The 17,251-nt window shown below is 45.3% G+C and overlaps 1 protein-coding gene across 1 annotated transcript in view; it reads left to right on the top strand.

Annotated features, from left to right (window-relative positions):
• The window catches only part of LOC119401424 (venom metalloproteinase antarease-like TtrivMP_A), a 179,457-nt gene that overhangs the window by 159,128 nt on the left and 3,078 nt on the right, over positions 1 to 17,251 (top strand). The gene's annotated exons all lie outside the window — the stretch shown is intronic.

The raw sequence follows: 17,251 nt of genomic DNA, 5'->3' as shown, positions 1-17,251 counted from the left end.
TTGTTACTATGTCATTCGTTCCTCTGCGGATATCACTTGCACTTGTGTTTCAGTTACACCATGTACTTGTTCCTCAAAACACTGTCTTGCTTCCCCGACTCAATCTGACTTGAACTAGGCGTGGTTTTCTTGAACTCCAGATGCAGTTGACTGAGGCATGCTCCACTTTTGGGCGTATTAATGTGAGCTTACTTAAATTAGCTGAAGCGTGTTTAAGGTGGACTTTCAGGTGATCTAAATAGCGCACAGTTGACGCTCGCATTGGGCGTAGGCAGACTTGATGGTAGGTCAGATTGAACTTTAAATTAACTACTAGGTACTTGTATATATATGAAATTTTTACTTATTCAAGGAAGGAGATTTTTTATTTGATTGGTTGGAGCTCTCTTTTGTACAACACAGTACGACACAGATCCAGATATGCGACTGCCGGGAATGGCTGCTGGAAAAACAGCTTGAATCGGCCGGGTACAGGACACCACTGGTATTGGTTGACCACTTCAACAGGCTTATACAGAACTTTAGTCCTTCCAGGCCCGAGCTGGTCAGTTGGGCCTCCACATGCTCAATTTTACCGCGAACGCTGTTATAAGGTCCCAACAACAGCCGATTTTGGTGGCGTAGTTATCCGCCGTCGCCGCCGCCGCCGCCGGTGCTCGTAACCGCTACCACGCAAAATGAGAAAAAATGAAATCAGAAAAAAATATTCAGGACCAAACTTGGTTTGATGCCGGGCCACCTGCGTGGCAGTCGATTATTCTACCACGTAACCACGGCGGTGCATGAAACTCCTTCGCAAATAGCCCCTATACAGGCGTCATGTCGGGCAAGGAATCGCCCCATACAAAAATGCATGTAGACAGTCTATAGACTGTCTAAACCCATTTTTGTAAGGGACGCGTTAACATATGTAATATAGCGTGGCAGAAGAGTAAAGTAACAACCAGATGTCACACAATGCGAATTGCGTAACGAGTGTGTCGTTTAATGCTTCCAACTCATTACAAAGGGTTCAGCCATAATTCTTCATCATCATGAGCCACAGCATCAACAAAATGCTTCCAACCCATTACAAAGGGCTCAGCCATAATTTTTCAGCGTCATGAGCCACCATCAACAAAGTGCCCATAATGCCTTACAGATGTGCAGCGGGCACCTCGATTCGCCGCAGAATGATTAATGGCGTAGTGGGTGCTTCCCTGCTTCACAATATTTATGATCATTTATAGCATAGCGGGTGCCTTGTAAGTGTACTTGTAATAGTTTCCCCAAGGCAGTTTACAATGGACTCTAGAAAGGCCGCTCTTGCAGCTTTCGCTGGACTGTGCTGCGCGTTTCATGCAGGCCTGGCGTTTTAGCGAAGGCTGTTATGAGATCACAACAGCCGATTTTGGCGCCATGGTTAACCGCCGCCGCCGCCGCCACCACCGGTGTCCACAAGCGCTATCGCGCGAAATGAAAACAAAATGAAATCAGAAAAAAAACATTACGTGATCGCATGGGATTTCAACCCGAGTCTTGTTGCGTGGCGGTTGAGTATTTTACTACAGAGGCAAGCTGGTGCTCGAATTTCCTTCAAAAAATACCCTCCGCAGGCGTCTTGTCAGGCAAGGAATCGTGTTAACATATGTCATATGGCGTCGTAGAAGAGTACAATAACAACCAGGCGTCACACAATGTGAATTGCGCAACGAGTCGGTCTTTGAATGCTTCCAACCCATTACAAAAGGCTCAGCCATAATTCTTCATTGTTATCAGCCGCAACACATAGAATGTGTACATAATGGGTTACAGATGTCTAGTGGGTACCAACCTTCTCCGCAGAATGACGAATAACGAGTACCGACCACTGCACGGACGGCGTCTGTGTGGCCGACACGAGCAGGGCCATCGACAGATGCTAGAATGCCGCGCCGGAATGGCCGCGAAAGGTTCACCGAAGATGACCTCACACAAGTTACGAAGAACAGCAGTGTAAGTGCTCGCTACATGTACAAGCCTAGTCGGACTGGCGATACATATCTGTGGATTCAGTGATGAACATGTCCGTAGACGTCACGGATGGAAATGTCTGAGGCCCAGAATGGTGACTGCTGTTCTTGAGTCTAGAGGAGAGGCCTCGACAGGGTCGAATGTCGATGTGCTTCGCTTTCGCTGCTTAAAGGCCTTCGGCGTGTCAATGGAGTTGCAGGGTGTTCGGCAAACCCATAGACTACCAACTCAGCGGCCTTCTAAACCACGCGAACAGCTGCTCGAACTTCCTTTCAGTCAACGGACTATCGATTAGATGGCTTTTTAAACGCCCGTATGACATGGTCATAGGAAACGTCCATCTTCCATAAACGGCGTTATTCAAAGCGCATTGAAGCATTTACTGGCTGACAATAAGTGTTTGCCGCTTACAGACAGACAGACAGACAGACAGACAGACAGACAGACAGACAGACAGACAGACAGACAGACAGGCAGGCAGGCAGGCAGGCAGGCAGGCAGGCAGGCAGGCAGGCAGACAGACAGACAGACAGACAGACAGACAGAGAACTTTATTCAGGTCCTGAGGAACTGCGTTGCAACGCCCCCTTTTAGGGGGAATCCGTAGCAGTCGCGGGCCGCTCCCACGTAGGGACTGGAAGACCGTGGCCTTCCCCCTTTCGCAGGCCGTCTGGACAGCCCAAAGTTGAACTAAGAGGTCTCCGCTGTTAAGGGCTTCCTCCCAGTCCTCTTCTTTGTCGAACTCTGCGTCATGTAACGCAGGACATTGCCAGAGCATATGAGGTAATGAGCAATACGCCTCTCCGCAGTCCGGACAGTGCGGTTCGATGTTTGGCGCGAAATGACTGAACCTGCCCCTCGAAGGGAAAGACCCCGTTTGGAGCTTACAGTATTTCAAGAAAAACATCTGCAGGACACGTCGACACAATGTGCAGCTTGTGTCACTGCAGAGGCACAAACAGCATATTATCAGTGTAAATTATGAACTATATTTCTGCAAATGGCTCTTTAAGAGCATAAAGCCTTCTCACAAGACCTTGCTTAGCACTGTTAGGTTTTTACAGCGTAGCTGTTTAGGCCGGGCGCAATGTGTCTGCTGAATCTAAAAACAACCATCATCATGAACTGACACGCGCTCTCTTCGCCCTCTTCTTTATCTTCTGCTTCGCTCCCAGATTACGTGCGCCGATTTGTTCGGCAGGAATAGGCGAGAGAACGAGTACAGAGAGAGGGAGAGAGTGAGAGAGATATGGAAAGAAAAAGAGAAATAGAGAGAAAGAAAATGAAAAGAAAGATAGATACAAAGACAGGGAAAGAAATAGAAGGAGAGAGAAAGAGATACAAAGAGGCATAATTAAAAGAGATAGAAAAAAATCGCAGCATATCCACGGGGTGAATGACGATGAGTGGGGAGAAGCTCCGGAGAGAATCATCGGTAAACCGTGAAACTGTTTCGTGAAATTCGCTCAGTACATCATATAAAGAGTGTGAAACACCGTGTATATATTAAAAATCAAACTTTTATTGTACTGTTGGTTTACGTGGTCCCTTCATTATCACCGCTTTGTGATCGGTGAATTGCAGGGAAAGTGTCCGCTTCCGATCGAAAGAGAAAGCGCGCCAAGAGCGAGCGCCTTGTCTGCCTCCATCCGGCGACTCCGAGTGAAAGAGAAAGAGCGCCAAGAGCGAGCGCCTTTTACGATCGCTGGCATCGAATGACATGCGCCATTCGCATTATACAAGCGCCATCTGTCATCTTTAAACAGCAACTCTAAGAAATACATGAAACGCCATCTAGTGAGCAATTCCTTAAACTAAAGCTGGCTACATACATACTACAGAGGAGGGAACGACCCACACCCTAAGGAGCTTCGCCCCTAAAAAAGAGAGACAGCATGCATATACCTGTATAGTATAGTATAGTATAGTATAGTATAGTATAGTATAGTATAGTATAGTATAGTATAGTATAGTATAGTATAGTATAGTATAGTATAGTATAGTATAGCAAGGGGTGGAAAAGAGAAGTGAGGAAAAGGAGGAGGGCAACGCCACCAGTTTCGCTGCTTCCTCGGTCTTCGCATACGTAGTGCTTAGCTGCCCCATTTTTTTCATTATGCATTGGATGCATGCATTGTAAAGCGAATTAACAGAAATTTTCCGCAATAGCAAGGTAGATCTGCAGAACCACGCAAAAATAGCCACTTTCTTTCAAGAGAAATACTGTCAGCCAGGATATTCTAGTATGAAACATCAAAGCAAACTCAGAAGGATCCACGCAAACTCAATCGTAGTCCAAGATTAAAAATTGGGGGACCCTTAAGCTTCGCGTTTAAGGGTTGAACGCGATAGCGAAATCCGGCCCCCAGTGCGCACTTCAACCACTAAGTGCATACTTATCAATGTGTGTTGTTACACACGCACGCACACACACACACACACACGCGCGCGCGCGCGCGCGCTATGTATCTACTCGCCGCGACATCGGGCTATAGGTGGCAGCATCGTCGCGGCGTTTGTGTGGATAGGCAGTCGGCAACGCGTATACAAATGTACGCAGCGGCGCTTCGCCGTAGGCAGTTTGAGTCGATTGTTGGCCAGTAAAGCGCGTTTACTGCAGCCTAATAGTGATGTGAGCCCTCCATTGCCACATCAATGCACGCAACCATCCTAACGTACCTATTAATTGTGAGAGAAGTGCAATCTGCCAATCAATGGGGTACTTGCCTTCAGTCACATTCGTGTTTTGCCCTGTGCTCGATGTTTTTTCTTGCTTTATTTGCACGTGTTTAAATATTGCTTTGCCTATACCACAATATAAAGTTTCTTGCGCGACTGAGCCATTGAAGTACTTACTTCTTGCTCTAGCGGCTACGAAGAAAGAGAACCTGTATTTCTGCGTAATTAGATGAAGTAGGACTTTGTGCACTTTGCTTTTCTGTTTGCATCAATACGCGTATTGCTGTAGAAATGCGTGGCTTCAGGTCTTTTTTACCACGTGCCATCCTATGCAGACGCTAGTTCATGCTTTGCAGTATCACAAGGATTTCCAAATCGCCAGCAGATCACGAGATGGTGTCGCCAAAATTCTGTATTCACACCTCGACATTTAGTACTTTTTTCATTTAGGACGACGCCTAATGAACTGTGTGACGTGCTTGAACGAGAAAGCGGTACCCACATTGAAATGATTTTGGCGAATGGATGGTGCGATGGTTAGACCTAGCGCCATACCGACACGGGCGTGTACTCACTTAATAGAGTGCATACAAATCTCGTAAGGCGAAATGCTTATGTATATCGTGTAGGTATACGTACAAGCATTTGATACCGTGCTAGCACAGCGGAATAAGCTGTAACCTTAGGACGCGCATGACGTACGCGCACATGCGAACACGTTGTGGCTAGCAGACGACACAGGGAGCCATCCACACCGCGGGTTTCGTCCGCTCGCCGCTAGGTGCCGACTCTGCTCGATCTCGCCGCCAATAGTAATGGTACAGGCACTTGTACACATTTTCGATCTAAGGCACTTCCCTCAGCTACAGTCGAGACATATTTCTCACAATGCCTCACAGATGGCAGCACATTATCTAATGTTTGCTATTTGCTTGATCAACGCCTCCTCTAGAAAGGAGCATGGCCTCCGAGATGGCGGGGACGCCGCGCGCCCGCCATCTCGGAGGCTATACAAGGAGACGTTGGCTTGATATGTTTTCCGCTAGATGGACGTAGTTGTCCATTTTTGGAGCTCTTTGAAAGTTCGTATGTGTTTTAGCGGCGATGGCTGCACTATCCCGGCTTTTTTCGAAGCACAGCGTCGCGCAAAAAACGTAGTTTGATGGCCTCGCCAATACGCCTACAAATCGCCGAATGGACTCATTTTCGTCGTGGCACCTGCCGAACGAAATGCGTTAAGGAGGCTCCTTCCACTACATGGCATTTATGTACTGGTTTTTCCCGAAGCAGTTGCCAGTAACATTATGGCCTTGACAATAAATAAAAAAGAAAAAAGCATTGTGGCCTTGTCAACAGTGTTGGGAAGGGGTCTACTTCTGGGATGTTTTACAGAGAACGCTGAAGAAAGAGTTTCCTCTGCATCCACTTGGAATCAGGTTTTTGCAGATAGAAAACGAGGATGGGATGCCTTTTGACCTTATTATGCTTCTTGGCCTCCACTGCTTATGGCGGGCGAGAATGGCGGGGTTTCACTGCGATCCTGACAGGCGACCTGCACGTGTGCTTTTTCGCGAGAACATTGTTCAATACATAGATGTGCTCAAACAACAAGACTTTATTCCTGACTGGCTGGCCAGGGTTGAACCTCTGGCATACCTTAAGGAATTTTAGAAAGCCAGACCCGTAATTTATTTTTTTATTATTTTATTTCATTAATTTTTTCATCTTGACACATTCTTGTAGCAATGTGTATTATTACTGTAAGTGGTGTCTGTTATTGATGTACATGTGACGTTAATAAACCGGCAATAAAGAAAAAAAAAACATTGTGGCCTTGTGGTAGGACACCTGCTTGCGACGCAAACGGCCTGGGTTCGATCCTCAGTGGGACCGAAGATTTTTATTGTTTATTTTATTTTATTTTTTTTTGCTCACGGACGATTCTTCGCTCACAAGCGTTGGTAGCGACGCCGATACCATCGCCGACACCGGCATTTCTGCGACTCTAGCTCTCTAACTCTATCGCGTTAAAATGTGGAACCTGGCGACGCCTTTGTGGGGTGCAGGCCCGACCATATGAATTAACCAGAACGCTAGCAGGTCACAGCACGACGAAGAATTATTCGACAACTCGAAGCGCAACGAGAGAGAATATGGCCAAAGCAAGAAGTTTGAGTGTACAACGCGATGCTCTTTGGAATCGTGAAAACAACGTTGCAAAGCGCTGAACATTGTGGGAAAATATGACAGGCCGCAATTTTAGCAGTTGGTGACTTATGAGTGTAAAATTAGCATCTACCTGACTAGACAGTACGATACGAGAGTAACTATGACTCTAGTTGTGTATGATTCTTAAGTAACCGTAAGGAAAGTATTATGGCTTTTTCCAGTAATATACTAAGACAATGTTGTGGCGTTATGACCACAATGATCAACGATGCATGAACGTTAACTACACGGAACATACCTAAACATGGACAAACGCGGTAAGCGAAGTGTGGTGGTATGGTAAATGTTGCTGATTAGGTTTGTGTCACAAAGACCAGTAAATCTTTGTTGACTTAGAGCCGGCAGTACAGTTGTAAACGGTAAAAATATAGATAGTGCGTCCGTAAAGTGCACTTTAGCTGTCGACATACATAGTATTTCTTGCTCCCGTAGCCGCTGCTGTATCTGCCAAGGAAGCTTTTTGGTGTCTTTTACAAGTGCAAGCTCCGCCTTTGAAGAAGATGCATGAGCTAAAGAGAACTCGTAGCAAGTGCGTGCAACTTGAAGGAAAGTGAAAGCTCCTGCTGCTGATATTTAAAGAAGCCTTTCTTTTGAATTTCACTGAGCCAGTTTAAAAACGAGAACAGCGGCTCACTGGGAGGATTTCTGGGCGCAGGAAGGTTCAAAATTTGTATTTCTTGCAAAGGTGATGTTGCAAAACGTAGACCTTCCTGAATTAACCGTGAACTGACACTCACGTTTATTCAACTGTTTTTCGATGACCTACTCACCACGTGTGGTTGAGAACCTGTCGTGAGGTTTTGGGAAGGCAGTGGCTCCGTTACTCATTTATCATTTAAGAACGGAACATAAAGTAGGACAGATCCACACAGGCAGCCAAAACCAAACGCGAACAAGCGCTGAACAGTGCCAAATACTAAACCATAAACGAAACATAACACTTCGGGTAACGTCATAAGCGAGATCTTCAAAGTGAATATTACGAAAGCTTCATTCACAAAATAGAATTATCGCATCATATAGGGCTTGTCTACCTGTACTGGAGTCGATTCGGGCGTTTCTCTGGCCCGTCCTCGGTTTATTAGTAATCCTAATTCACGTCAGTGGCACTGCTACTAATTTTAGCTATCAAACACGTCTCTTTGTGGATGATTGTACCATGTATAAAGATACGAACTGCTCTGCGGAACAGAATAGCCATCGCGGGCATGCCGCCGCGGCGCGAGATCTGACGCGCCGCGGCGGCATGGGGGCCTTATGGGGACAGGATGAAATCCAGCATAACGAGCCCCTTTTTACTTTGCACGAAATCACCTCCACTATAGGCTTAGAAGAAGGGTCTCTCCTATTTCTCACCCTAAACTACATATGTCTCAGTGAGTCACAGTTACAATGCTCCAGACGGGCTCGTTCCCCTCCCGCGGCTTTCTCAGTCGTATTTCCACAGACATCTATTCAAGCTGTCCGGACTATGATAAGATTTATTTTTCCGTAGCGCAGATGGTTTCGCTATTCCCCGCGTTAGCTAACGGCCCTCTCCCGAGCGAAGCCGACTGAGAAGAGGCACTCCGGAACCCATCGCTCCAAACACAAATCCAGGCAATCCAGAGAGCCCGCGAATGGGCCCTCTGGATTGCCTCGACTTGGACGCAGCCAGCGATTTTAGCGGGTCCCCCTAGGGGCCCCTGGGGAAGCCCCTCAAAATCAAATAATGATCACTGTCTGTTTGTCTTCATCAAAGCCGATATTTTAAGTTGCAGTATATGGCTTTAGAGAACATAATTTGCGATAGAAACAGTAACAATCACGCTGATGAGATGGCTGCTTTCCAAATATTTAAAGCAAATATTGCTTTGTGGACTTTTCTGGGTTTTCGTTGCAGTGCTTTGAGCGTGGCGCAGCTGTGCTTTTGCTGAATAGGTAGCACTACCACTCGCCTAAGCCGCGAAGTTGCTCGAAGCCGGAAGAGCAAAATCTAGACAATTTTTTGTTCTCAGTGTCGTTATCAAGCAGTCATGCTCTTTCCGCTGGCAGCAACCGAGAACAGTTACTACGGAAAACACCAGCGTTTTCTGTAGTAACTGTTCTACAAAACATTATTACGGATATGACACGAATGGCAGACTATAGTCTTCGAGACATTCAGCGCGCCATGAACATAGACTAACTTTGTAGTTTAAGCCGAGTAGCTGCACTTGTTTTGTGCGTCTCTGGTTCTTCGCGATGTATGAGGTGTGATCAAGGAGATAACTTATTGATCCCTTCTCTTGTGTCCTTGTCCCTATGCTTCGGCATCTTGCAAGATGAATCGCTACCAACTACCTCAATTTCCGCTCGTTCACTATGCTCACTTGTACAGTCAATTGCAACAAATAATGAATGTTTAGGAATATATACACCGTTCAGGTTAGAAGAAGACATGTGTACTATAAGTGACTATAGAGCAACCACTTCGTCTAAGTGTAAGCCTTTATTCCAGGCAAGCATACGTAAGTACACAACTTCCCCATAAAGTCGATAAATATAACGTGCGGCGCTTTCCCAATAACGATGTGAAAAAATTACCATTCTAAGGTCCATATGACTAGAACGTTACGTCTAAATTAGGCTGGTATTTGTATTTAAAAATTGTTTTGTCACATGTCATCGTAAGCCCTTTCTAATGTATTTAGACTTCACATCGCTGCACAGTCACCGGTTTGTGCCGCATAACACGCAACGCGCCACACGAAGTCACCATAGAAAGCTGAGGGATAAAATTGACATTTATGCGAGGACACCACTAAACAAGCCCTTCATAAGAAGGCGGCGAGTTGGTCTAGTTACGTAGCACTCATATCGAAGAAATCTTTAAGCGCACTAGCACATACAAAATGTTGCAGAAAAGAACAGAGAGCAGCACTCATCCGCGTGCCGGTGCGCTTCAATATTCTTCAATGTGACCTCTGCCAGAATATTGCATTAATCTGCCGCTAGACATCTCTTGTGATCAAAAATTTCTTTTTCTATACCTATTTACCGCCATGTTCTTGTAGAAGCTATGCGAATAATTCGCATTTGCAATTTTCTCACTGTTAAGAGCGAACATACGAAACCCTTTCATCAATGGAACTTTCAAATAGAGAAGTTTTATCACAAAAACATCATGGTTGTCTTTGTTTTATGCTTCCCAACAGCACACAATCATTTCCACAAAATTGTCAAATAGGCCCACAAAGTAATGCGTTCTCACTCCATCACCGAGCTTTCGGCCATCGATTACATTTCTAACGTTGGACATATTCTTCTGTAGCATGCTCCCGGACCACTGCATCAGTGTTTTAAGCGAAAAAAACTATTTGGCTCACCACAAAAGAGTTCTAGGCCAGACAATTCGTGCGAATTATTTCTGCAAAAGGGTGTTCAGGAGAGAGGCAAGAGGAAAGGAAGTCAAAGTGAGGAAGGTTAGTATGTCTAAAACTGCAATTCACATCCTTCTGACATTCACATATTGAAAAGCTGTAAAGAGTTTGCTCGGTCCACATTGTCACGAACGCTCTGTAATGTTGTACGGCTTGCATGATCTTGCAAAGTGAGAAAGGTAAAAACTTACTTTCAAGTTTCCGTCCAGAATAATCGCCCGCTGACAAAATGAAGCAAGAACAAAATTAGACATTTTAACTAAATGTTGTTCGGGGTTTGTATCGCGCTCTGAGATCACTATTAGAGAGACAAATGTGGAGCAGGCGCAAGCAAAGCGAGGTATTGGACTTGTTGGTTTTGCATGGTTTTGCAATGCATGCCAGCAAACGGAAATTTCGGGCAATCTTTCCATGCACTGCAGGGAGTGTGGGTGTAGGCGAATGTTTGAAAAAAAAAACTTCAGTTTTGGCATAATCTGTGAATAAGGCAACATGCAAAATATGGAAAGCCTTCCACGTATCGAATCAGCAACGCGCATTCGCCACATTAAGCTCTATTCTGCTAAGCCCGCCAGAAACTGACTCTGTCAGAGCCAACATGTAGCAATGAAGCCAGCCAACTCGGAAAAATCTTCATGGGTCATCGCCATATCCCGTCATCAGCCCACATGTTGCTTCAGAGGACAGTTCGTCAAGATTGTGTCTCCTCCCCCATCGTAAACTGTCATACTTCCCTTTCCTTGAATTCTTTTCCTTCACGTTATTTTTCCAATAAATCCAGTTAATAGTTTGCGCTTGTCGCGTCTACTTTGTAACGTGTGTCCTCCCGAACTTCTATTGTCCCTGTAATTGTAGTGCAGTTATTTATTCGGGCAGGCGCAATTCCTCGAAAAACCTGTAGTTTTTTGACAAACAGTGTTTTTCAGTGCGGAAGTCACTGGACCAAACACGGACTGGATGTCGTACATTATTGCATCATATTAATGTGCGTTTATATGGGAGGTAGTGGCCAAGTACTGCACCAGGGTGGCCAGTCCTTATCTGCACAAGAGTGGCCAATTTTTGTCGGCACAAGGTGACACAAGTCAATAAAAGGCAAGCAAGCGAGGGGGAGGCAGAAGTTTAGGGGGGCAGATGAAATGATTGGCTAACCGCATACGCTTGGTGTTTTGTGCACGATCTATTTGGCGCCCGCACGCGCCCTCTATAATTTTTATTGGAACGGTGGCGAGTGGTGGTGTTTGCCCAATTTATGCGGCATATGAAATTTTTGTTGGCGCGTGGGAAAAATACGCGAAACCCTCGCCATATACCGCGTAACTGTAATATATTGCGTGTAACATCTTGCATTTATCGCCTTACGGGATCGTAACTGCCAAATCACCTGTTGTTCCGATGCCGGCTCTTTCGTAAACTGCAAGACGTACGGCATGTTGGATGGCATGGAGTGCATGCCTGGGAGGGTGCGTGCTTTCTTCTCGACATCTTCAGTACGCAAGACACGTGGCTGTAAATTTTCGTAACAAATGCGCTGACGTTTTGATCACGTGCTGCTATTTGAGTGTTTTTTTGGAACACCTTATAAGTGTGTAATAATTGAATGCCAAGGTGAGTAGGGACAGAGGGAACACACTGTGTTACATGGAGAAAAAAGAACAAAGAAATTTATGTCTAAGGAAACGCGGTGTGTGAGAACTTCCAAAGAGACTAAGGAAGTGCGGGCGCAGACACGCTGCAAAGACTAATACAACCTAAAGATGCAAGTAGGTGCCGCATAATTTCAAATATTTATAGGGTTTTACGCGGCGAAACCACGATACCACTGAGAGGCACGCTGTGGTAGAGCATTGCGCATTATTTTAACCACATGGCTTTGTTTAGCCTGCCCGAAAGTCTAGGTATATATCATTGCTTCATTTCGCCCCTGTTGAAATGCGGCCGCCGTGGGGGGAAATCGAACTGGCGTTCCCCAGCTTAGCAGCGCGTATCTAACACGGGCTATCAGCCGCCGCGAGCAGCACCTTGGTGCATCAAAGTACTCTCTAAGGTCTCTCTAAGAGGACGGTGTTTGTACAATCGCGAACGTATACCAGCAGCAGCGATTATGCGGCAATATACCGTACCTCTTTAATGAATATCTGACATGCCAGAGACTCGTAGGTCAGATTTCGACGAGTGGCGAGTGTGTTTCACAGCTATCATTGAACTGCGAGTGTTAGTTTGATTGCTGGGCTTGAGTTCGCTAAATAAAAAAAATGGCGAAGCCTGAACTAAGCCGCATTAGGCTCTGAACAGCAAAACTAGACGAGTGTGAAGAATAATTTAGTTGCTTCTAGGTGTTTCTAAGCCTTAACTAATTGATGCGGCTTATTTCTAGGTTGCTTTTAGGTTGTTGCTTGGCTTTGGCTAGGTGATGCTAGGTTGTTTCTCCGTTTATTCTCAGCGCTGAGAGGTTCGAGTTAAACCACAGACAGTCACACACGACACGGATGTCCAAACTCTAGAGCCAGAACCTGGCGCTGAAACCAAGCTTGCTTGCTTGCTTGCTTGTTCCCTTTTGTTGGCTCGTACCCACTACGGGGGATCGGCCATGAAACCGGCGGTAATATTTTTTAAATAAAGAATGAGGAATAAATCAATTCCCGAAAGAATAAACGAAAATTTAACAATGACTTGTCGATATGGAATAAGGAGAAGAATAATACAACAATATGAGAAACAATGAACGAATGAAAGCAATTCTGGAATACTAAATTTTGTTCAGGAGTAAGTTAACAAGGAATTCTTTGTGTCTCACCGAGAAATTCGCATAGGGCTGAGCAGACGTTCCTGTTGCTGAAGCCAAGAGAAGCCGCCCCAAGGGAAAGAATATTTTGAGAGTTCAGATTAATTCTTAAGTTTCTGTATAGCATTTCGAAATGCTTTTTTCTATGCCTAATGAATCGACGGCAGGTAAGCAAAAAATGATCAATATTTTCAGATTCCTGACAAAAATAGCACATAGGAGATGGCACCAGAACAGACCCATATAAATAAAAATTAAGTGGGGGTATCCGGCATCGCAATTTCCTAATAGCCACTTCCAGTCTTCGAGTGGGACACCATTTATTATTCCAGTCGAATGAAAGATGACCATATTCGGGAACTGGTAATTTCATACCCTTGGCATCTTGAATTAAAGAATACTTCCGAAATCTCGAATCAGTAATAAAAGCTGTGTTAAGTACAATGGACAAAATAGGACCACCCAAAGACCACCGCGCGAGAGTATCTGCCATCTCGTTTATTAGTATGCCACAGTGACCTGGAACCCATACCAACCGCACGGTACTCAAATATTTTGGGATTAAGGAAGTGAATGCATTCAGAATGGGAGACTCAGAAGCAGTAGAAGATAAAGATGTACATACTGTCAGCGAATCAGTAACTGTAACAACTGATGACTCATTTACTGGTAGTTTTCGAAGGGCTAATATAATTGCGAGGAGCTCAGCTTCGAATATGGGAGTATAATCTGAGAGGCGCAAGGAGCACGACCATGGTAAAGCCTCTGAAAATATGCCCACTCCCGCTTTCTCTTCGCACATGGATGTATCAGTGACAATTATGTTATCTATACCCAATCGAAGTAAATGATCCTCTAACACCCTATTAAATATCTAGAAGGTAAAAGTTTGGCATTAGATGGGAAGATATCATCGAACTTAATTTTTGCTATGGCCGATGATTTATCGTTTGCTACGATGTCGCGTGTGTTAACATTTAATGATTCTAGTTCGTCCTGTACGAACAAAACTTGTGGTTTATATATACGAGACCAAGGCTCATTAAAAAATGTTGACGATTCAGCTACGAATACGAACTGCACTCGGCTTTGTGAGGACGCAAAAAATTTTAAATATGTTTTGACGGTGAGAATGCGGAATCTGCAAACTAGAGTGGGGATTCGGGCTTCTAGGTATAGAATAATGTTTGCTGTAAATTTTGGTACCCCTAGACAACTTCGGAGGTCCTATCGCTCTACAAGTACCAGGCGGTGAATCTTGTATGCAGGCCCCTCTGAGTATATTATGCAACCAAACTCTAAAATTGGTCGAACATATATGCAATAAATCATAAGTAGATTGTCTCTGCGTAGCCCAGAAGGGTAGTGACCAAGCTTACGTGACATTCCAACAGCGCGTGTTGCCTTACATTTGACGTGCTCAAAAATGTTTGCGCCAACTGAGTTTCTCATCATAAAAGACAAGCGCTCGCATCTCTCATAGACCTACGGGCACGTCGGCGTTGGCGTAGGCCTTCTATCGTTTCGGGGTCTTCTCGTAGCTGCCGTTGCCTTTCCCGCTCCCTAGTATTCTCTCGTTCAAAGTACTCGGGGTCTTCGGCTGGCCCCCGTCGCTGCGCAGCCATATGTTGGGCTAACCAGGGTGTCGGAACGAAATGTTTTACGTTTCGGTTTTAGTTTCGTTTCACCGCAAAGAGTTCCGTTTCGTTTCTGTTCCGGAACGAAAAAAAAAAACGTTCCGTAACGGTTCGTAACGGTTTTTTTCTTTGTATAAAAAAAGAAAGTGTGAAAAAGGTAAAGCAATCATTAAAAAAACATTGGATTTGTGATGTAGTTACTTGCACTCCTCTCAAGAAAGTGGGACAAGGGTAAAACACGTTCTTCAGAGGAGTGGAAGTAACTGTACCACGTATTCCTACCAACTAGCACAAACCAGTTTTCATTTCAAAGTCATAGTATTTATTTTCTCACAAGACAAATACGAATTTGTTTAGCTGGCTTAATTCTTTGTGTCAAGGGAGTCAGCACGATCTCAGAAGCAGCACGTCATTGAGTGTACTCTCTGATGTGCGAGACCGCTGTTCTGATAAAAAGATCGCCAGGCCTGCGTGAAACACGCAGCAAGTCACAGCAAAAGCTTGAAGAGCGGACTTTGTAGAGCCCGTTGTTATCTCTTGGGGCAACTAATACAAGTAAACGTGCAACGTACCCGCTACGTCATAAATCGTCGCAAGTTTTCTGAAGTAGCGAAGTTCCCACTATGCCATTTTTCTTCATTCTTCGGAGAATCGCGGTACCCGCTACACATCTGTAAGGCATTATCTGCACTTTGTGCCGTGGCTGATAATGAAGAATTATGGCTGAGCACTTTGCAGTGGGTGGAAAGGAGTGTTGCGGAATGGGCGCCTCCATTCGATTCCAATTCCATTCCGGGGAATTAGAACTTGCCGCAGTTCCCTTCCTTTCAGTTCCTCGGAATGAAAAAAACTTAGCCCATTGGCACTCAGGGAATGGCCTGGCAGTCCGATTCCATTCCTGTAATTCCTTAACGTAGGAAAGGCATCTTGATAGTTTTATCAAGTTAAGAATGAACGCCCCATAAAGCTGATGTCATCAAATGCATTAAGAACTGCAAAAGTATGCAAAACATGTTGCCAAGGTCGAGGAATAGTAGCTTGGTGACATATCTCGTGCAGTACAACCACCCTACTAATTCCCATAGGGGCAGTTCTCCCGCTACCGATAGTATTTGCGTGGTCAACATGTTTGAACGAATGGTGGTGTTTGAATATTGTTTAAGCTTAAATATGTTAATGCTAAAATGACGACATAGCGTATTTTTATGCTGACAAAAGCGCCTTTGCATCGAATACGGAACACTGGTCCGCACTGCCCGTCAGCACTCACGCTTGTCAAGCGCGCCTCGCAAGCATGGATGGGGTGAGGAGAACTTTTTGTGTTCGCCTGTGCGCAGGTATGCAATGTCTTCCTGTAGCAAAGGTTATTTACGTGTGTCAGGTACTAAACTGCTCGTGAGATAAAGATCAGGCTAGAGTATTCGCCACTTTCGGGGGGGGGGGGGTATCAATGGGATCCAACGCGCAGGGGTAATTTGTTTCTCCCTTCGGTATCTGCTGGGATAATGCATTTGTTTGTACACTAACTTATGCTCCGTTTGTAGTAGGCGCGTTGCTTATAAATGTACCGTGCTTGTAATCAGCTAAGCCATTTTAAAAATAGTGCTTCAGTGTTAACTTGCGAAGCTCTGACTTACTAACGTTTGAAGCTTGACAGCACAACTGTGGTCATAAGAGGGGTCGCAGTTTTCCTACAAGCCACTGGACTGGATGCGCGGCTATAGCACTGCGCCACCTAGACGGGACTGTACATACTAACCTCCCTTACTTACCATCGTCATCCAACATTCTTTTAAAGACGATATTAAAGACGATAGTCTTTCTTGGGGAACTTAAACGCAGAAATTTTGGTCTGTCTTTCTGTTTGTCGGCACGTCACCCGATTCAGTCAACCGGCCAAAGTTGAACCACTTGCTTACCGCCCACCCATCTTGAACTGTTACGGCTGTTCATACTTGTGAACGTTGTCGATCAAAAAGTAAATATTACGCATATCAGAGGCGTAACATCATTACGTAAGTATTAGGTGGTGTGTTCCTTTAATAGAAAATACATAGATACGCAATTTTAAAGACCTTGATTGTATGCGTTTAACGTTGAGACAGTAACGCGTTTATTAAAAGATTGACACAGCTGAAGCGATCAGCGGTCCAAGCCGAGCAAGTGCGAGCGCCAACAACCGTCTTCGTCTTCTTCTTTCGCAGGCGTTCTTGTCTGCGCCCTACCATGTTACAAATCACTCCCCCGCGGAAAAAGAGCCATCCTGGCGACCTAAGGAACAGGTACAACTGGTGGGTCATAATGCGGCTTCAGTCGATCGACGTGAACAGTCTCGCGGCCGCGACGACGGCGGTCCTTGATGATTGAACAGGCTCATTCATATAGTTAACTGGGGATGCTTGACGTAGGACACGGTAGGGGCCTTCGTACTTAGGCAGTAGCTTTGTGGAAAGGCCAGGAGCGGAGGAGGGAACGCGAAGCCACACCAACGTTCCAGGCGAATACGACTGAGGAGGCAGGTTTTCGTG

Source organism: Rhipicephalus sanguineus, chromosome 8 (genome assembly GCF_013339695.2).
Source record: "Rhipicephalus sanguineus isolate Rsan-2018 chromosome 8, BIME_Rsan_1.4, whole genome shotgun sequence".
Classification (NCBI taxonomy): Eukaryota; Metazoa; Arthropoda; class Arachnida; order Ixodida; family Ixodidae; genus Rhipicephalus; species Rhipicephalus sanguineus.
This window is presented reverse-complemented; position numbering and strand designations above follow the sequence as displayed.